The sequence below is a fragment of the Arachis hypogaea genome, chromosome 10 (genome assembly GCF_003086295.3).
Source record: "Arachis hypogaea cultivar Tifrunner chromosome 10, arahy.Tifrunner.gnm2.J5K5, whole genome shotgun sequence".
Lineage (NCBI taxonomy): Eukaryota > Viridiplantae > Streptophyta > Magnoliopsida > Fabales > Fabaceae > Arachis > Arachis hypogaea.
This window is the reverse complement of record NC_092045.1, coordinates 53,832,916-53,851,154: the sequence shown is the minus strand read 5'-3', so window position 1 is coordinate 53,851,154 and position 18,239 is coordinate 53,832,916. Positions and strand designations below refer to the sequence as shown.

General features: G+C 40.8%; 1 non-coding gene across 1 annotated transcript; it reads left to right on the top strand.

Annotated features, from left to right (window-relative positions):
* Positions 1-13,250: 13,250 nt before the first annotated feature.
* Positions 13,251-13,358, top strand: LOC112718523 (small nucleolar RNA R71). The gene has a single exon (XR_003160860.1). It is a non-coding gene; the product is annotated as a small nucleolar RNA R71 (small nucleolar RNA).
* The last annotated feature ends 4,881 nt before the right edge of the window (positions 13,359-18,239 follow it).

Below are 18,239 nucleotides of genomic sequence, written 5' to 3'. Positions count from 1 at the left end.
TTGTTTTTGCTTTTTTCATTGTTTTTGTGACTTCTTATGATCATCAACCTACAAAAAAGATAAAATAACAAAAGAAAATAATTAATTATAAAACATTGGGTTGCCTCCCAACAAGCGCTTCTTTATTGTCATTAGCTTGACAGAGGACTCTCATGGAGCCTCAGGAATGCTCAGAACCGTGTTGGAACCTCCCAACACCAAACTTAGAGTTTGAATGTGGGGGTTCAACACCAAACTTAGAGTTTGGTTGTGGCCTCCCAACACCAAACTTAGAGTTTGACTGTGGGGGCTCTGTTTGGCTCTGTTTTGAGAGAAGCTCTTCATGCTTCCTCTCCATGATGACAGAGGGATATCCTTGGGCTTTAAACACCAAGGATTCTTCATTCACTTGAATGATCAACTCTCCTCTATCAACATCAATCACAGCCTTTGCTGTGGCTAGGAAGGGTCTGCCAAGGATGATGGATTCATCCATGCATTTCCCAGTCTCTAGGACTATGAAATCAGTAGGGATGTAATGGTCTTCAACCTTCACCAAAACATCCTCTACAAGTCCATAGGCTTGTTTTCTTGAGTTGTCTGCCATCTCTAGTGAGATTTTTGCAGCTTGTACCTCATAGATCCCTAATTTCTCCATTACAGAGAGGGGCATGAGGTTCACACTTGACCCTAGGTCACACAAGGCCTTCTTGAAGGTCATGGTGCCTATGGTACAAGGTATAGAAAACTTCCCAGGGTCCTGCCTCTTTTGAGGCAGTTGCTGCCTAGACAAGTTATCCAGTTCTTTGGTGAGCAAAGGGGGTTCATCCTCCCAAGTCTCATTTCCAAATAACTTGTCATTTAGCTTCATGATTGCTCCAAGGTATTTAGCAACTTGCTCTTCAGTGACACACTCATCCTCTTCAGAAGAAGAATACTCATCAGAGCTCATGAATGGCAGAAGTAAGTCCAATGGAATCTCTATGGTCTCATCTTGAGCCTCAGATTCCCAAGGTTCCTCATTGGGGAACTCATTGGAGGTCAGTGGGCGTCCATTGAGGTTTTCCTCAGTGGCGTTCACTGCCTCTTCTGCCTCCCAGAATTCGGCCATGTTGATGGCCTTGCACTCTCCTTTTGGATTTTCTTCAGTATTGCTTGGGAGAGTGCTTGGAGGAAGTTCAGTAATTTTCTTGCTCAGCTGACCCACTTGTCCTTCCAAATTCCTAATGGAAGATCTAGTTTCAGTCATGAAACTTTGAGTGGTTTTGATTAGATCAGAGACCATGGTTGCCAAGTCAGAATTATTCTGCTTGGAGCTCTCTGTCTGTTGCTGAGAAGATGATGGAAAAGGCTTGCTATTGCTAAACCTGTTTCTTCCACCATTATTGTTATTGAAACCTTGTTGGGGTCTCTGTTGATCCTTCCATGAAAGATTTGGATGATTCCTCCATGAAGGATTATAGGTGTTTCCATACGGTTCTCCCATGTAATTCACCTCTTCTATTAAAGGGTTCTCAGGATCATAAGCTTCTTCCTCAGATGAAGCTTCCTTAGTACTGCTTGGTGCATTTTGCATTCCAGACAGACTTTGAGAAATCATATTGACTTGTTGGGTCAATATTTTATTCTGAGCCAGTATGGCATTCAGAGTGTCAATCTCAAGAACTCCCTTCTTCTGACTAGTCCCATTGTTCACAGGATTTCTTTCAGAAGTGTACATGAATTGGTTATTTGCAACCATTTCAATCAGTTCTTGAGCTTCAGCAGGCGTCTTCTTCAGATGAAGAGATCCTCCAGAAGAGCTATCCAAGGACATCTTGGACAGTTCAGAGAGACCATCATAGAAAATACCTATGATGCTCCATTCAGAAAGCATATCAGTGGGACACTTTCTGATCAGTTGTTTGTATCTTTCCCAAGCTTCATAGAGGGATTCTCCTTCCTTCTGTCTGAAGGTTTGGACTTCCACTCTAAGCCTACTCAATTTTTGAGGTGGAAAGAACTTTGCCAAGAAGGCATTGACTAGCTTTTCCCAAGAGTCCAGACTTTCTTTAGGTTGAGAGTCCAACCATGTTCTAGCTCTGTCTCTTACAGCAAAAGGGAATAGCATCAGTCTGTAGACCTCAGGGTCAACCCCATTAGTCTTGACTGTATCACAGATTTGCAAGAACTCAGCTAAAAACTGATGAGGATCTTCCAAAGGAAGTCCATGAAACTTGCAATTCTGTTGCATTAGAGAAACTAATTGAGGCTTAAGCTCAAAGTTGTTTGCTCCAATGGCAGGGATAGAGATGCTTCTCCCATAGAGGTCGGGAGTAGGTGCAGTAAAGTCACCAAGCACCTTCCTTGCATTGTTGGCATTGTTGTTGTTTTCGGCTGCCATTTGTTCTTCTTCCTTGAAGAGTTCGTTCAAGTGCTCTAAAGAGAGTTGTGCTTTGGCTTCTCTTAGCTTTCTCTTCAAGGTCCTTTCAGGTTCAGGATCAGCCTCAACAAGAATGCCTTTGTCTTTGCTCCTGCTCATAAGAAGAGAAGGGAACAAGAAAATGTGGAATCCTCTATATCACAGTATAGAGAGTCCTTTAGGTGTCAGAGGAAAAGAAGGGTAGAAGACAGAAGTGGGAAATTCGAACTTAACAGAGAAAATGGAGTTCGAATTTTTGCATTAAGAGATAATGTTAGTCCATAAATAGAAGGATGTGAGAAGGAGGGAAGTTATTTTCGAAAATTAAGTGAAAAATTTAAAACATTTTTGAAAAACACTACTTAATTTTCGAAAATGAAAAGGGAAAAGAAATTAAGTGATTTTTGAAAAAGATTTTGGAATTAGAAATCAAAAGGATTTGATTGAAAACTAATTTGAAAAAGATGTGGTTAAGAAGATATGATTGATTTAAAAAAAATGTGATTGAGAAGATATGATTTGGAAAACATTTTAAAAAGATTTGATTTGAAAATTAAAAACTTGACTAACAAGAAAAGATATGATTCAAACATTAAACCTTTCTCAACAGAAAAGGCAACATACTTGAAATGTTGAATCAAATCATTAATTGGTAGCATGTATCTTTAAAAATGGAGAGAACTTAATTTTGAAAAAGATTTGATTGAAAAATTGATTTGAAAAAGATTTGATTTGGAAGAGATTTTGAAAACTTGAAAAAAAATTGATTTGAAAACAAAATCTTCCTCCCTTAGCCTTCCTGGCGTTAAACGCCCAGAATGGTATCCATTCTGGCGTTTAACGCCCAAAATGCTACCTTTTTGGGCGTTAAACGCCCAACCAGATACCCTGGCTGGCGTTTAAACGCCAGTCTGTCCTTCTTCACTGGGCGTTTTGAACGCCCAGCTTTTTCTGTGCAATTCCTCTGCTGTATGTTCTGAATCTTCAATTCTCTGTATTATTGACTTGAAAAGACACAAATTAAAAATATTTTTGGACTTTTAATAATAAGGACAAACCAAAATGCAACAAGAATCAAATAACAATGCATGCAAGACACCAAACTTAGCAGTTTGTATACTACTGACACTAACAGGATGAAAATGCATATGAGACACACAAAACAATCAAGTCAATAGAATTCAAAGATTAGAGCAAGTAAATCCTCAAGAACATCTTGAAGATCACCAAGATACATGAATGAATGCATGCAATTGACACTTAAACTTATGATGAGACACTAGACTCAAACAAGAAATATTTTTGGATTTTATGATTTTATAATTTTTTTGTGTTTTTTTTTTCGAAAATCAAGTGGAAAAAGAAAATAAAGGTATCAAAATTCTTAATGAGAATTCCAGGAATCAGTGCAATGCTAGTCTAAGACTCCGGTCCAGGAATTAGACATGGCTTCACAGCCAGCCAAGCTTTCAGAGAAAGCTTCGGTCCAAAACACTAGACATGGCCAAAGGCCAGCCAAGCCTTAGCAGATCACTGCTCCAAAAGCAAGATTGATAGGAAATCAACAAGCTCTTGTGGTGATAAGTTGAAACCTCGGTCCAATGAGATTAGACATGGCTTCTCAGCCAGCCAGATTTCAACAAATCATCATGAAACTCTAGAATTCATCTTCAAGAATTTTGAAAAAAATAAATACCTAATCTAAGCAACAAGATGAACCGTCAGTTGTCCAGCCTGAACAATCCCGGGCAATAACACCAAAAACTTGATGTTGCTGCCGGATCTTGGCACTGATGTTACCAAAAGCTTGCTCAAAACTTGAACAATCCCCGGCAACGGCGCCAAAAACTTGGTGCGCGAAATTGTGAACAATACTTTTTCACAACTCTCATAATCCCCGGTAATGGCTCCAAAAACGTGGTAGCTCAATACCATGGCATTACACAACTTCGCACAACTAACCAGCAAGTGCACTGGGTCGTCCAAGTAATAAACCTTACGTGAGTAAGGGTCGATCCCACGGAGATTGTTAGTATTGAAGCAAGCTATGGTCATCTTGTAAATCTTAGTCAGGCAAACTCAAATGGATATAGTGATGAACGAAAATAACACAAAGGTAAAGATAGAGATACTTATGTAATTCATTGGTAGGAACTTCAGATAAGCGCATGAAGATGCCTTCCCTTCCGTCTCTCTGCTTTCCTACTGTCTTCATCCAATCCTTCTTACTCCTTTCCATGGCAAGCTCGTGTAGGGTTTTACTGTTGTCAGCAGCTACCTCCCATCCTCGCAGTGAAAGCTAATGCACGCACTCTGTCACAGTGCTGCCAATCACCGGTGTGGTTCCCTCCCCTACCGGAATAGAATCACTCTTTTGCGTCTGTCACTAACGCCCAGTAGGTTACAGGTTTGAAGCACGTCACAGTCATTCAATCATTGAATCCTACTCGGAATACCACAGACAAGGTTAGACCTTCCGGATTCTCTTGAATGCTGCCATCAGTTCTCGCCTATACCACGAAGACTCTGATCTCACGGAATGGTTGGCTCGTTTGTTAGACGAGCACTCGGTTGTCAGGCGATCAACCATGCATCGTGCAACCAGGAATCCAAGAGATATTCACTAGAGCCTTGATCGCTTGTAGAACAAGAATGGTTGTCAGTCACCTTGTTCATGGGTGAGAATGGTGATGGGCGTCAATCATCACCTTCATCAGGTTGAAGAACAAGTGATATCTTGGATAAAGAACAAGCGGAATTGAATGGAAGAACAATAGTAATTGCATTAATACTCGAGGTACAGCAGAGCTCCACACCTTAATCTATGGTGTGTAGAAACTCCACCGTTGAAAATACATAAGCATAAGGTCTAGGCATGGCCGAATGGCCAGCCTCCCAATGATCTAAGAACTAAAATGTCCAAAGATGATCTAGAGATCTAAAGTGATCAAAAGATTTTTAATACAATAGTCAAAGGTCCTACTTATAAGAAACTAGTAGCCTAAGGTGTACAGAAATGAGTAAATGACATAAAAATCCTCTTCCGGGCCCACTTGGTGTGTGCTTGGGCTGAGCAATGAAGCAAATTTCGTGTAGAGACTCTTCTTGGAGTTAAACGCCAGCTTTAGTGCCAGTTTGGGCGTTTAACTCCCATTTGGGTGCCAGTTCCAGCGTTTAACGCTGGGATTTCTTGAGGTGACTTTGAACGCCGGTTTGGGCCATCAAATCTTGGGCAAAGTATGGACTATCATATATTGCTGGAAAGCCCAGGATGTCTACTTTCCAACGCCGTTGAGAGCGCGCCAATTGGGCTTCTGTAGCTCCAGAAAATCTACTTCGAGTGCAGGGAGGTCAGAATCCAACAGCATCTGCAGTCCTTTTTTGGTATCTGAATCAGATTTTTGCTCAGGTCCCTCAATTTCAGCCAGAAAATACCTGAAATCACAGAAAAACACACAAACTCATAGTAAAGTCCAGAAAAGTAAATTTTAACTAAAAACTAATAAAAATATACTAAAAACTACCTAGATCATACCAAAAACATACTAAAAACAATGCCAAAAAGTATACAAATTATCCGCTCATCAGATACCCCGGACCAAATGACCAATATCGGCACACTCCTGAAAGGAGGCATAAAAGAATCACTCATAAAGTTTCTACGAGACAACGTTGACCTCTTTGCGTGGAAGGCCGCAGACATGCCAGGCATAGATCCCAAGCTAATGTGCCACAAACTAATAGTCTACCTAGGATCTCGGCCGGTACAATAAAGGCGTAGAAAGCTAGGACCAGAATGCTCTCAAGCTATGGAAGAACAGGTACGAGCTCTACTGGAGGCAGGTTACATAAGAGAAGCCAAATACCCGCTATGGCTTGCTAACGTCGTATTGGTAAAAAAGTCAACCGGGAAGTGGTGAATGTGCACTGACTATACCGATCTCAACAAACCATGCCCAAAAGATCCTTATCCACTTCCAAGCATCGACGCACTGGTAGATGCCTCCTCCGGATATAAATACCTCTCCTTTATGGACGCATACTCGGGATATAACCAAATTCTAATGTACCCAACCGACCAAGAAAAAACCTCATTATTAACCCCAAAGGCAAATTACTGCTACATTGTCATGCCCTTCGGTCTTAAAAACTCGAGAGCCACTTACCAAAGATTAATGAACAAGGTTTTTTCGGATCACATCGGAAATATCATGGAAGTCTACGTGGACGACATGCTAGTAAAGACGCAAAATGAAGAGATGTTATTATCTGACCTGACACAAGTATTCAACACTATAAGACGACATGGCATGCGACTCAATCCCGCAAAATGCACCTTCGCAATAGAAGCTAGAAAATTCTTAGGTTTTATGATCACACAGAGAGGAATCGAGGCAAACTCGGAATAATGCCGGGCCATACTCGACATGAAACGTCTGACTTGTGTCATAGAGGTACAACAACTCAACGGGAGGTTGGCAGTGTTGTCCAGATTCCTGGCCAGATTAGCAATAAGATATCTCCCTTTCTATGCCACTCTAAGGAAGGGAAAAGAGTTTGAATGGACAGCGGAATACGAGCAAGCCTTTCAAGACTTCAAAAGATTCTTGGGACAGCCACCTTGGTGCACGAAATTGTGATCATCAATGGCACCATCAACATGGTACGCACAATTGTAAATCAACTATTTATCACAACCTCGCACAACTAACCAGCAAGTGTACTGGGTCGTCCAAGTAATAAACCTTACGCGAGTAAGGGTCGATCCCACAGAGATTGTTGGTATGAAGCAAGCTATGGTCACCTTGTAAATCTTAGTTAGGCAAACTCAAATGGTTATGGATGATGTATGAATAAAACATAAAGATAAAGATAGACATACTTATGCAATTCATTGGTGGGAATTTCAGATAAGCGTATGGAGATGCTGTGTTCCTTCCGTCTCTCTGCTTTCCTACTGTCTTCATCCAATCCTTCTTACTCCTTTCCATGGCAAGCTGTATGTAGGGTTTCACCGTTGTCAGTGGCTACCTCCCATCCTCTCAGTGAAAATGTTCAATGCACCCTGTCACGGCACGGCTATTCAGCTGTCGGTTCTCGATCATGTCGGAGTAGAATCCAGTGATTCTTTTGCGTCTGTCACTAACGCCCCACAATTGCGAGTTTGAAGCTCGTCACAGTCATTCAATCATTGAATCCTACTCAGAATATCACAGACAAGGTTTAGACCTTCCGGATTCTCTTGAATGCCGCCATCAATTCTAGCTTATACCACGAAGATTTCGATTAAGGGATCCAAGAGATATCCACTCAATCTAAGGTAGAACGGAGGTGGTTGTCAGGCACACGTTCATACGTGAGAATGATGATGAGTGTCACGGATCATCACATTCATCAAGTTGAAGAACAAGTGATATCTTAGAACAAGAACAAGTTGAATTGAATAGAAGAACAATAGTAATTACATTAATACTCGAGGTACAGCAGAGCTCCACACCTTAATCTATGGTGTGTAGAAACTCCACCGTTGAAAATACATAAGAACAAGGTCTAGGCATGGCCGTGAGGCCAGCCCCCAAAACGTGATCAAAAGATTCAAAGATCTAAAGATGATCTAAGATCCAAAGATGATCAAAAGATCTAAAATGATCAAAAGATGAAAATACAATAGTAAAAGGTCCTACTTATAGAGAATTAGTAGCCTAGGGTTTACAAAGATGAGTAAATGACATAAAAATCCACTTCCGGGCCCACTTGGTGTGTGCTTGGGCTGAGAATTGAAGCATTTTCGTCTAGAGATTCTTTTTGGAGTTAAACGCCAGCTTTTGTGCCAGTTTGGGCGTTTAACTCCCATTCTTGTGCCAGTTCCGGCGTTTAACGCCGGGCAGTTTTGAGCTGATTTGGAACGCCGGTTTGGGCCATCAAATCTTGGGCAAAGTATTAACTATTATACATTGCTGGAAAGCCCAGGATGTCTAATTTTCAACGCCATTGAGAGCGCTCCAATGGAGCTTCTGTAGCTCCAGAAAATCCACTTCGAGTGCAGGGAGGTCAGAATCCAACATCATCTGCAGTCTTTTTTAGTCTCTGAATCAGATTTTTGCTCAAGTCCCTCAATTTCAGCCAGAAAATACCTGAAATCATAGAAAAACACACAAACTCATAGTAAAGTCCAGAAAAGTGAATTTTAACTAAAAACTAATAAAAATATACTAAAAACTAACTAAAACATACTAAAAACATACTAAAGACAATGCCAAAAAGCGTATAAATTATCCGCTCATCACAACTCCAAACTTAAATTGTTGCTTGTCCTCAAGCAACTGAAAATCAAATAAGATAAAAAGAAGAGAATATGCAATGAATTCCAAAAACATCTATGAAGATCAGTATTAATTAGATGAGCGGGGCTTTTAGCTTTTTGCCTCTGAACAGTTTTGGCATCTCCCTCTATCCTTTGAAATTCAGAATGATTGGCTTCTTTAGGAACTCAGAATCTAGATAGTGTCATTGATTCTCCTAGTTAAGTATGATGATTCTTGAACACAGCTCCTTATTGAGTCTTGGCCGTGGCCCAAAGCACTCTGTCTTCCAGTATTACCACCGGATACATACATGCCACAGACACATAATTGGGTGAACCTTTTCAGATTGTGACTCAGCTTTGCTAGAGTCCTCAATTAGAGGTGTCCAGGGTTCTTAAGCACACTCTTTTTGCCTTGGATCACAACTTTATTTTTTTCTTTTCTCTCTCTTTTTTTTTCGTTTTTCTCTTTTTTTTTGTATTCACTGCTTTTTCTTGCTTCAAGAATCATTTTTTATGATTTTTTAGATCCTCAGTAACATGTCTCCTTTTTCATCATTCTTTCAAGAGCCAAAATTCATGATCAACAAATTCAAAAGACATATGCACTGTTTAAGCATACATTCAGAAAACAAAAGTATTGCCACCACATCAAAATAATTAATCTGTTATAAAATTTAAAATTCATGCAATTCTTCTCTTTTTCAATTAAGAACATTTTTCATTCAAGAAAGGTGATGGATTCATAGGACATTCATAACTTTAAGGCATAGACACTAAGACACTAATGATCACAAGACACAAACATAGATAAACATAAGCATAATTTTCGAAAAACAGGAAACTAAAGAACAAGGAAATTAAAGAACGGGTCCACCTTAGTGATGGCAGCTTGTTCTTCCTCTTGAAGATCTTATGGAGTACTTGAGCTCCTTAGTGTCTCTTCCTTGTCTTTGTTGCTCCTCCCTCATGATTCTTTGATCTTCTCTAATTTTATGGAGGAGGATGGAGTGTTCTTGGTGCTCCACCCTTAATTGTCCCATGTTGGAACTCAATTCTCCTAGGGAGGTGTTTAGTTGCTCCCAATAGTTTTGTGGAGGAAAGTGCATCCCTTGAGGCATCTCAGGGATTTGATGATGAGAGGGGTCTCTTGTTTGCTCCATCCTTTTCTTAGTAATGGGCTTGTCCTCATCAATGGGGATGTCTCCCTCTATGTCAACTCCAACTGAATAACAGAGGTGACAAATGAGATGAGGAAAGGCTAACCTTGCCAAGGTAGAGGAATTGTCCGCCACCTTATAAAGTTCTTGGGATATAACCTCATGAACTTCTATTTCTTCTCCAATCATGATGCTATGAATCATGATAGCCCGGTCTATAGTAACTTCGGACCAGTTGCTAGTGGGAATGATTGAGCGTTGGATAAACTCCAACCATCCCCTAGCCACAGGCTTGAGGTCATGCCTTCTCAATTGAACCGGCTTTTCTCTTGAATCTCTCTTCCATTGGGCGCCCTCTTCACAAATGACTGTGAGGACTAGGTCCAACCTTTGATCAAAGTTGACCCTTCTAGTGTAAGGGTTTCATCTCCTTGCATCATGGGCAAGTTGAATGCCAACCTTAAATTTTCCGGACTAAAATCCAAGTATTTTCCCCGAACCATAGTAACCAATTCTTTGGGTCCGGGTTCACACTTTGATCATGGTTCTTGGTGATCCATGCATTGGCATAGAACTCTTGAACCATTAAGATTTCGACTTGTTGAATGGGGTTGGTAAGAACTTCCCAACTTCTTCTTCGGATCTCATGTCGGATCTCTGGATATTCACTCTTTTTGAGTTTGAAGGGGACCTCGGGGATCACCTTCTTGAAGGTCACAACGTCATAGAAGTGGTCTTGATGCACCCTTGAGATGAATCTCTCCATCTCCCATGACTCGGAGGTGGAAGCTTTTGCCTTCCCTTTCCTCTTTCTAGAGGTTTCTCCGGCCTTGGATGCCATAAATGGTTATGGAAAAACAAAAAGCAATGCTTTTACCACACCAAACTTAAAAGGTTTGCTCGTCCTCGAGCAAAAGAAGAAAGAAGAGAGTAGAAGAAGAAGAAATGAAGGAGATGGAGATGGCTCTATGGTTCGGCCAAAGAGAGAGAAGTAGTGTTTAGGGTGTGTGAAAATGAAGGAGTGAAGATGGGTTTATATAGGGGTAGGGAGAGGGTTAGGGTTCGTTTATGGGAGGGTGGGTTTGGGAGGGAAAGTGGTTTGAATTTGAATGGTGAGGTAGGTGGGGTTTTATGAAGGATGGATGTGAGTGGTGAAGAGAAGGATGGGATTTGATAGATGAAGCGTTTTTGGGGAAGAGGTGTTGAGGTGATTGGTGAATGGGTGAAGAAGAGAGAGAGTGGTGGGGTAGGTGGAGATCCTGTGGGATCCACAGATCCTGAGGTGTCAAGGAAAAGTCATCCCTGCACCAAGTGGCGAGCAAAATTGCTCCCTGTGCCAATTCTGGCGTTAAACGCCGGGCTGGTGCCCATTTCTGGCGTTTAACACCAGCTTCTTGCCCTTTCCTGGCGTTTAACGCCAGTCTGGTGCCCCTTTCTGGCATTAAACGCCCAGAATGGTGCCAGACTGGGCGTTAAACGCCCATTTGCTAGCTTCACTGGCGTTTAAACGCCAGCAAGTTCTCCTCCAGGGTGTGCTGTTTTTCTTCCTGTTTTTCTTTCTGTTTTTGCTTTTTCAATTGATTTTGTGACTTCTCATGATCATCAACCTACAGAAAACATAAAATAACAAAGGAAAATAGATAAAATATAACATTGGGTTGCCTCCCAACAAGCACTTCTTTAATGTCAGTAGCTTGACAGAGGGCTCTCATGGAGCCTCACAGATCCTCAGAGCAATTTTGGCACCTCCCAACACCAAAATTAGAGTTTGAATGTGGGGGTTCAAAACCAAATTTTGACGTTGGTTGTGGCCTCCCAACACCAAACTTAGAGTTTGACTGTGGGGGCTCTGCTTGGCTCTGTTTTGAGAGAAGCTCTTCATGCTTCCACTCCATGGTTACAGAGGGATATCCTTGAGCCTTAAACACAAGGGATTCTTCATTCACTTGAATGATCAATTCTCCTCTGTCCACATCAATCACAGCCTTTGCTGTGGCTAGGAAGGGTCTGCCAAGGATGATGGATTCATCCATGCACTTCCCAGTCTCTAGGACTATGAAATCAGCAGGGATGTAATGGTCTTCAACTTTACCAGAACATCCTCTACAATTCCATAAGCTTGTTTTCTTGAGTTGTCTGCCATCTCTAGTGAGATTCTTGCAGCTTGTACCTCAAAGATCCCTAGCTTCTCCATTACAGAGAGAGGCATGAGGTTTACACTTGACCCTAAGTCACACAGAGCCTTCTTAAAGGTCATGGTGCCTATGGTACAAGGTATTGAAAACTTCCCAGGATCCTGTCTCTTTTGAGGCAATTGCTGCCTAGACAACTAATTCAATTCTTTGGTGAGCAAAGGGGGTTCATCCTCCCAAGTCTCATTACCAAATAACCTGTCATTTAGCTTCATGATTGCTCTAAGGTATTTAGCAACTTGCTCTTCAGTGACATACTCATCCTCTTCAGAGGAGGAATACTCATCAGAGCTCATGAATGGCAGGAGTAAATCCAATGGAATCTCTATGGTCTCAGTGGGAGCCTCAGATTCCCATGGTTCCTCATTAGGGAACTCATTGGAGGCCAGTGGACGTCCATTGAGGTCTTCCTCAGTGGCGTTCACTACCTCTCCCTCCTCTCCAAATTCGGCCATGTTGATGGCCTTGCACTCTCCTTTTGGATTTTCTTCTGTATTGCTTGGAAGAGTACTAGGAGGGAGTTCAGTAATTTTCTTGCTCAGCTGACCCACTTGTGCCTCCAAATTTCTAATGGAGGATCTTGTTTCAGTCATGAAACTTTGAGTGGTTTTGATTAGATTAGAGACCATCGTTGCTAAGTCAGAGTGGTTCTGCTTAGAATTCTCTGTCTGTTGCTAAGAAGATGATGGAAAAGGCTTGCTATTGCTAAACCTGTTTCTTCCACCATTATTGTTGTTGAAACCTTGTTGAGGTCTCTGTTGATCCTTCCATGAGAGATTTGGATGATTTCTCCATGAAGGATTATAGGTGTTTTCATAGGGTTCTCCCATGTAATTCACCTCTTCCATTGAAGGGTTCTCAGGATCATAAGCTTCTTCTTCAGATGAAGCTTCGTTAGTACTGCCTGGTGCATTTTGCATTCTAGACAGACTTTGAGAAATCATATTGACTTGCTGAGTCAATATTTTGTTCTGAGCCAGTATGGCATTCAGAGTATCAATCTCAAGAACTCCTTTCTTCTGATTAGCCCCATTGTTCACAGGATTCCTTTCAGAAGTGTACATGAATTGGTTATTTGCAACCATTTCAATTAGTTCTTGAGCTTCTGTAGGCGTCTTCTTCAGATGAAGAGATCCTCCAGCAGAGCTATCCAAAGACATCTTGGACAGTTTAGACAGACCATCATAGAAAATACCTATGATGCTCCATTCAGAAAGCATATTAGAGGGACACTTTCTGATTAATTGTTTGTATCTTTCCCAAGCTTCATAGAGGGATTCCCCTTCCTTCTGTCTGAAGGTTTGGACTTCCACTCTAAGCTTACTCAATTTTTGAGGTGGAAAGAACTTTGCCAAGAAGGCATTGACTAGATTTTCCCAAGAGTTCAGGCTTTCTTTAGGTTGTGAGTCTAACCATATTCTAGCTCTGTCTCTTACAGCAAAAGGGAATAGCATAAGTCTGTAGACCTCAGGGTCAACCCCATTAGTCTTGACAGTGTCACAAATTTGCAAGAACTCAGCTAAAAACTGATGAGGATCTTCCAATGGAAGTCCATGAAACTTGCAATTCTGTTGCATTAGAGAAACTAATTGAGACTTAAGCTCAAAGTTGTTTGCTCCAATGGCAGGGATAGAGATGCTTCTCCCATAGAAGTCGGGAGTAGGTGCAGTAAAGTCACCCAGCACCTTCCTTGCATTGTTGGCATTGTTGTTGTTTTCGGCTGCCATGGGTTCTTCTTCTTTGAAGATTTCTGTTAGGTCCTCTACAGAGAGTTGTGCCTTAGCTTCTCTTAGTTTTCGCTTCAATGTCCTTTCAGGTTCAGGGTCAGCCTCAACAAGAATGATTTTGTCTTTGCTCCTGCTCATATGAAAGAGAAGAGAACAAGAAAATATGGAATCCTCTATGTCACAGTATAGAGATTCCTTGAGGTGTCAGAAGAAAAGAAAAATAGAAGGCAGAAGTAGAAAATTCGAACTTATCAAAGAAGATGGAGTTCGAATTATGCATTAAGGAATAGTGTTAGTCCATAAATAGAAGGATGTGAGAAGAGGGGAAGAAATTTTCGAAAATTAAGTAAAAGATTTTGAAAACATTTTGAAAAACACTAATTGATTTTCGAAAACCAAGAGTGGAAAAGAAATCAAGTGACTTTTGAAAAAGATTTTGAAGTTAGAAATTAAAAAGATATGATTTGAAAACTATTTTGAAAAAGATGTGATTAAAAAGATATGATTGAAAAGTTATGGTTTTAAAAAGATTTGATTTTCAAAATTAATGACTTGGCTAACAAGAAAAGATATGATTCAGACATTAAACCTTTCTCAACAGAAAAGGCAGCATACTTGAAATGTTGAATCAAATCATTAATTGATAGCAAGTATTTTTGAAAATGGAAAGAAATTGATTTTGAAAAAGATTTGATTGAAAATATTTGATTTGAAAAAGATTTGATTTTGAAAAATTTTGAAAACCTGAAAAAAATTTGAATTAAAAACAGAATCTTCCCTCTTGTGCCATCCTGGCGTTAAACGCCCAGAATGGTGCACATTCTGGCGTTTAACGCCCAAACCACTACCCTTTTGGGCGTTAAATGCCCAGCCAGGCACCCTGGCTGGCGTTTAAACGCCAGTTTGCCTTCCTTACTGGGCGTTTTGAACGCCCAGCTTTTTCTGTGTACTTCCTCTGCTGTATGTTCTGAATCTTCAATTCTCTGTGTTATTGACTTGAAAAGACACAAATTAAAAATATTTTTGGATTTTTAATAATGAGGAATAATCAAAATGCAACTAAAATCAAATAACAATGCATGCAAGACACCAAACTTAACAGTTTGTATACTACTGACACTGACAAAATGAGAATGCATATGAGAAACATAAACACTCAAGTCAAGAGAATTTAAAAATTAGAGCAATGAAATCATCAAGAACAACTTGAAGATTAATGAAGACACATGCATGAATGCAAAAAGAACAGAAACATGCAATTGACACCAAACTTAACATGAGACTCTAGACGCAAACAAGAAATATTTTTGGATTTTATGATTTTGTAAATTTTTTTTTCGAAAATTAAGTGGAGAAGAAAATAAAGATATCAAAATTCTTAATGAGAATTCCAGGAATCATGCAATGTTAATCTAAAGCTTCAGTCTAAAGGATTTAGACATGGCTAGCCAAGCTTCAGCAGGACATTGCATTCAAGAGCTAAATTGATGAAAATCAATCAGCTTTGGTGATGATAAGAACATCACCTTGAAACACTAGAATTCATTCTTAAGAACTCTGAAGAAAAATACCTAATCTAAGCAACAAGATGAACCGTCAGTTGTGGAAACTCGAACATTCCCTGGCAACGGCGCCAAAAACTTGGTGCACGAAATTGTGATCATCAATGGCGCCATCAACATGGTACGCAAAATTGTAAATCAACTATTTATCACAACCTCGCACAACTAACTAGCAAGTGTACTGGGTCGTCCAAGTAATAAACCTTACGCGAGTAAGGGTCGATCCCATAGAGATTGTTGGTATGAAGCAAGCTATGGTCACCTCGTAAATCTTAGTCAGGCAAACTCAAATGGTTATGGATGATGTATGAATAAAACATAAAGATAAAGATAGAGATACTTATGCAATTCATTGGTGGGAATTTCAGATAAGCGTATGGAGATGCTGTGTTCCTTCCGTCTCTCTGCTTTCCTACTGTCTTCATCCAATCCTTCTTACTCCTTTCCATGGCAAGCTGTATGTAGGGTTTCACCGTTGTCAGTGGCTACCTCCCATCCTCTCAGTGAAAATGTTCAACACACCCTGTCACGGCACGGCTATTCAGCTGTCGGTTCTCGATCATGTCGGAGTAGAATCCAGTGATTCTTTTGCGTCTGTCACTAACGCCCCACAATCGTGAGTTTGAAGCTCGTCACAGTCACTCAATCATTGAATCCTACTCAGAATATCACAGACAAGGTTTAGACCTTCCGGATTCTCTTGAATGCCGCCATCAATTCTAGCTTATACCACGAAGATTCCGATTAAGGGATCCAAGAGATATCCACTCAATCTAAGGTAGCACGGAGGTGGTTGTCAGGCACACGTTCATAGGTGAGAATGATGATGAGTGTCATGGATCATCACATTCATCAAGTTGAAGAACAAGTGATATCTTAGAACAAGAACAAGCTGAATTGAATAGAAGAACAATAGTAATTACATTAATACTCGAGGTACAGTAGAGCTCCACACCTTAATCTATGGTGTGTAGAAACTCCACCGTTGAAAATACATAAGAACAAGGTCTAGGCATGGCCGTGAGGCCAGCCCCCAAAACGTGATCAAAAGATTCAAAGATCTAAAGATGATCTAAGATCCAAAGATGATCAAAAGATCTAAAATGATCAAAAGATGAAAATACAATAGTAAAAGGTCCTACTTATAGAGAATTAGTAGCCTGGGGTTTACAGAGATGAGTAAATGACATAAAAATCCACTTCCGGGCCCACTTGGTGTGTGCTTGGGCTGAGCATTGAAGCATTTTCATGTAGAGATTCTTCTTGGAGTTAAACGCCAGCTTTTGTGCCAGTTTGGGCGTTTAACTCCCATTCTTGTGCCAGTTCCGGCGTTTAACGCCGGGCAGTTTTGAGCTGATTTGGAACGCCGGTTTGGGCCATCAAATCTTGGGCAAAGTATGGACTATTATACATTGATGGAAAGCCCAGGATGTCTACTTTCCAACGCCATTGAGAGCACGCCAATTGGGCTTCTGTAGCTCCAGAAAATCCACTTCGAGTGCAGGGAGGTCAGAATCCAACAGCATCTGTAGTCTTTTTTAGTCTCTGAATCAGATTTTTGCTCAAGTCCCTCAATTTCAGCCAGAAAATACCTGAAATCACAGAAAAACATACAAACTCATAGTAAAGTCCAGAAAAGTGAATTTTAACTAAAAACTAATAAAAATATACTAAAAACTAACTAAAACATACTAAAAACATACTAAAGACAATGCCAAAAAGCGTATAAATTATCCGCTCATCACACCTATATTAACTCGGCCACGGGAAAGAGAACCACTCATATTGTACCTCGCAGTAGGAAATAGGGCAGTAGCCTCAGCACTGGTCCAAGAAGACAACAGCGGGCAGCAGCCCATATACTTTATTAGCAAAGCATTACAAGGATCCGAGCTGAACTACCAGAAAATAGAAAAGTTCGCTTACGATCTCATACTAACATCACGATGACTTTGCCCATACTTCCAGGTTCACACCATTAGAGTTCGGACCAACTAGCCCATAAAAGGGATCTTACAGAAAACAGACCTTGCGGGCAGAATCTTGCAATGGGCAGTCGAGTTGTCCGAATTTGATCTTCAATATGAAGCTCGAACGGCCATCAAATTACAACACCTGGCCAACTTCATTGCAGAATTTACAGACACACCAAAAATCCACATAGAATGGAATCTCTACGTGGACGGTTCCTCGAATAAAACTAGAAGCAGCGCAGGCATGATAATTGAAAGCAAACAGGGAACCCAAATCGAACTCTTCCTCAAATTTGGGTTTCTTGCCTCAAACAATCAAGCGGAATATGAGGCACTACTAGCTGGTTTAAAGCTGGCCAGGGAGATGGGAGCTCAAAAGCTTATCATCTTCAGTGACTTGCAGGTAGTTACTTCACAAATAGGAGGATGCTACCAAGCCAAAGACACCATCATGAAAAAGTACTTGGACAAAGCCAGAGAACAACTCGGATAATTCGGAGGATATGAGATTTGTCATATACCCTGAGAACAGAATGCCCGAGCCGACGCACTCTCAAAACTAGCCAGCACCAAACTAGGGGGCAACAATAGAAGCTTCATCCAAGAAATTCTACAGAACCCATCAATCTCAGAAGAAGAAAAAGTCCTAGCCATAACAGGTCGCGACCAGGGATGGATGACTCCCATAATTAACTACCTCAAAACAGAGGCACTCCCCACAGAGGAAAAAGAGGCAAAGAGGTTGAAACGGGAGGCACAATATTATACTATCATAAATAATACTCTTTACAAAAGAGGGATGTCAATACCACTGCTAAAATGCGTGCCTACTTCCAACACAAAGAAAGTCCTAGAAGAAGTACACAGTGGCATCTGTGGCAATCACCTCGGAGCGCGGACACTCGCCAAAAAAGTACAACGGGCAGGATTTTATTGGCCAA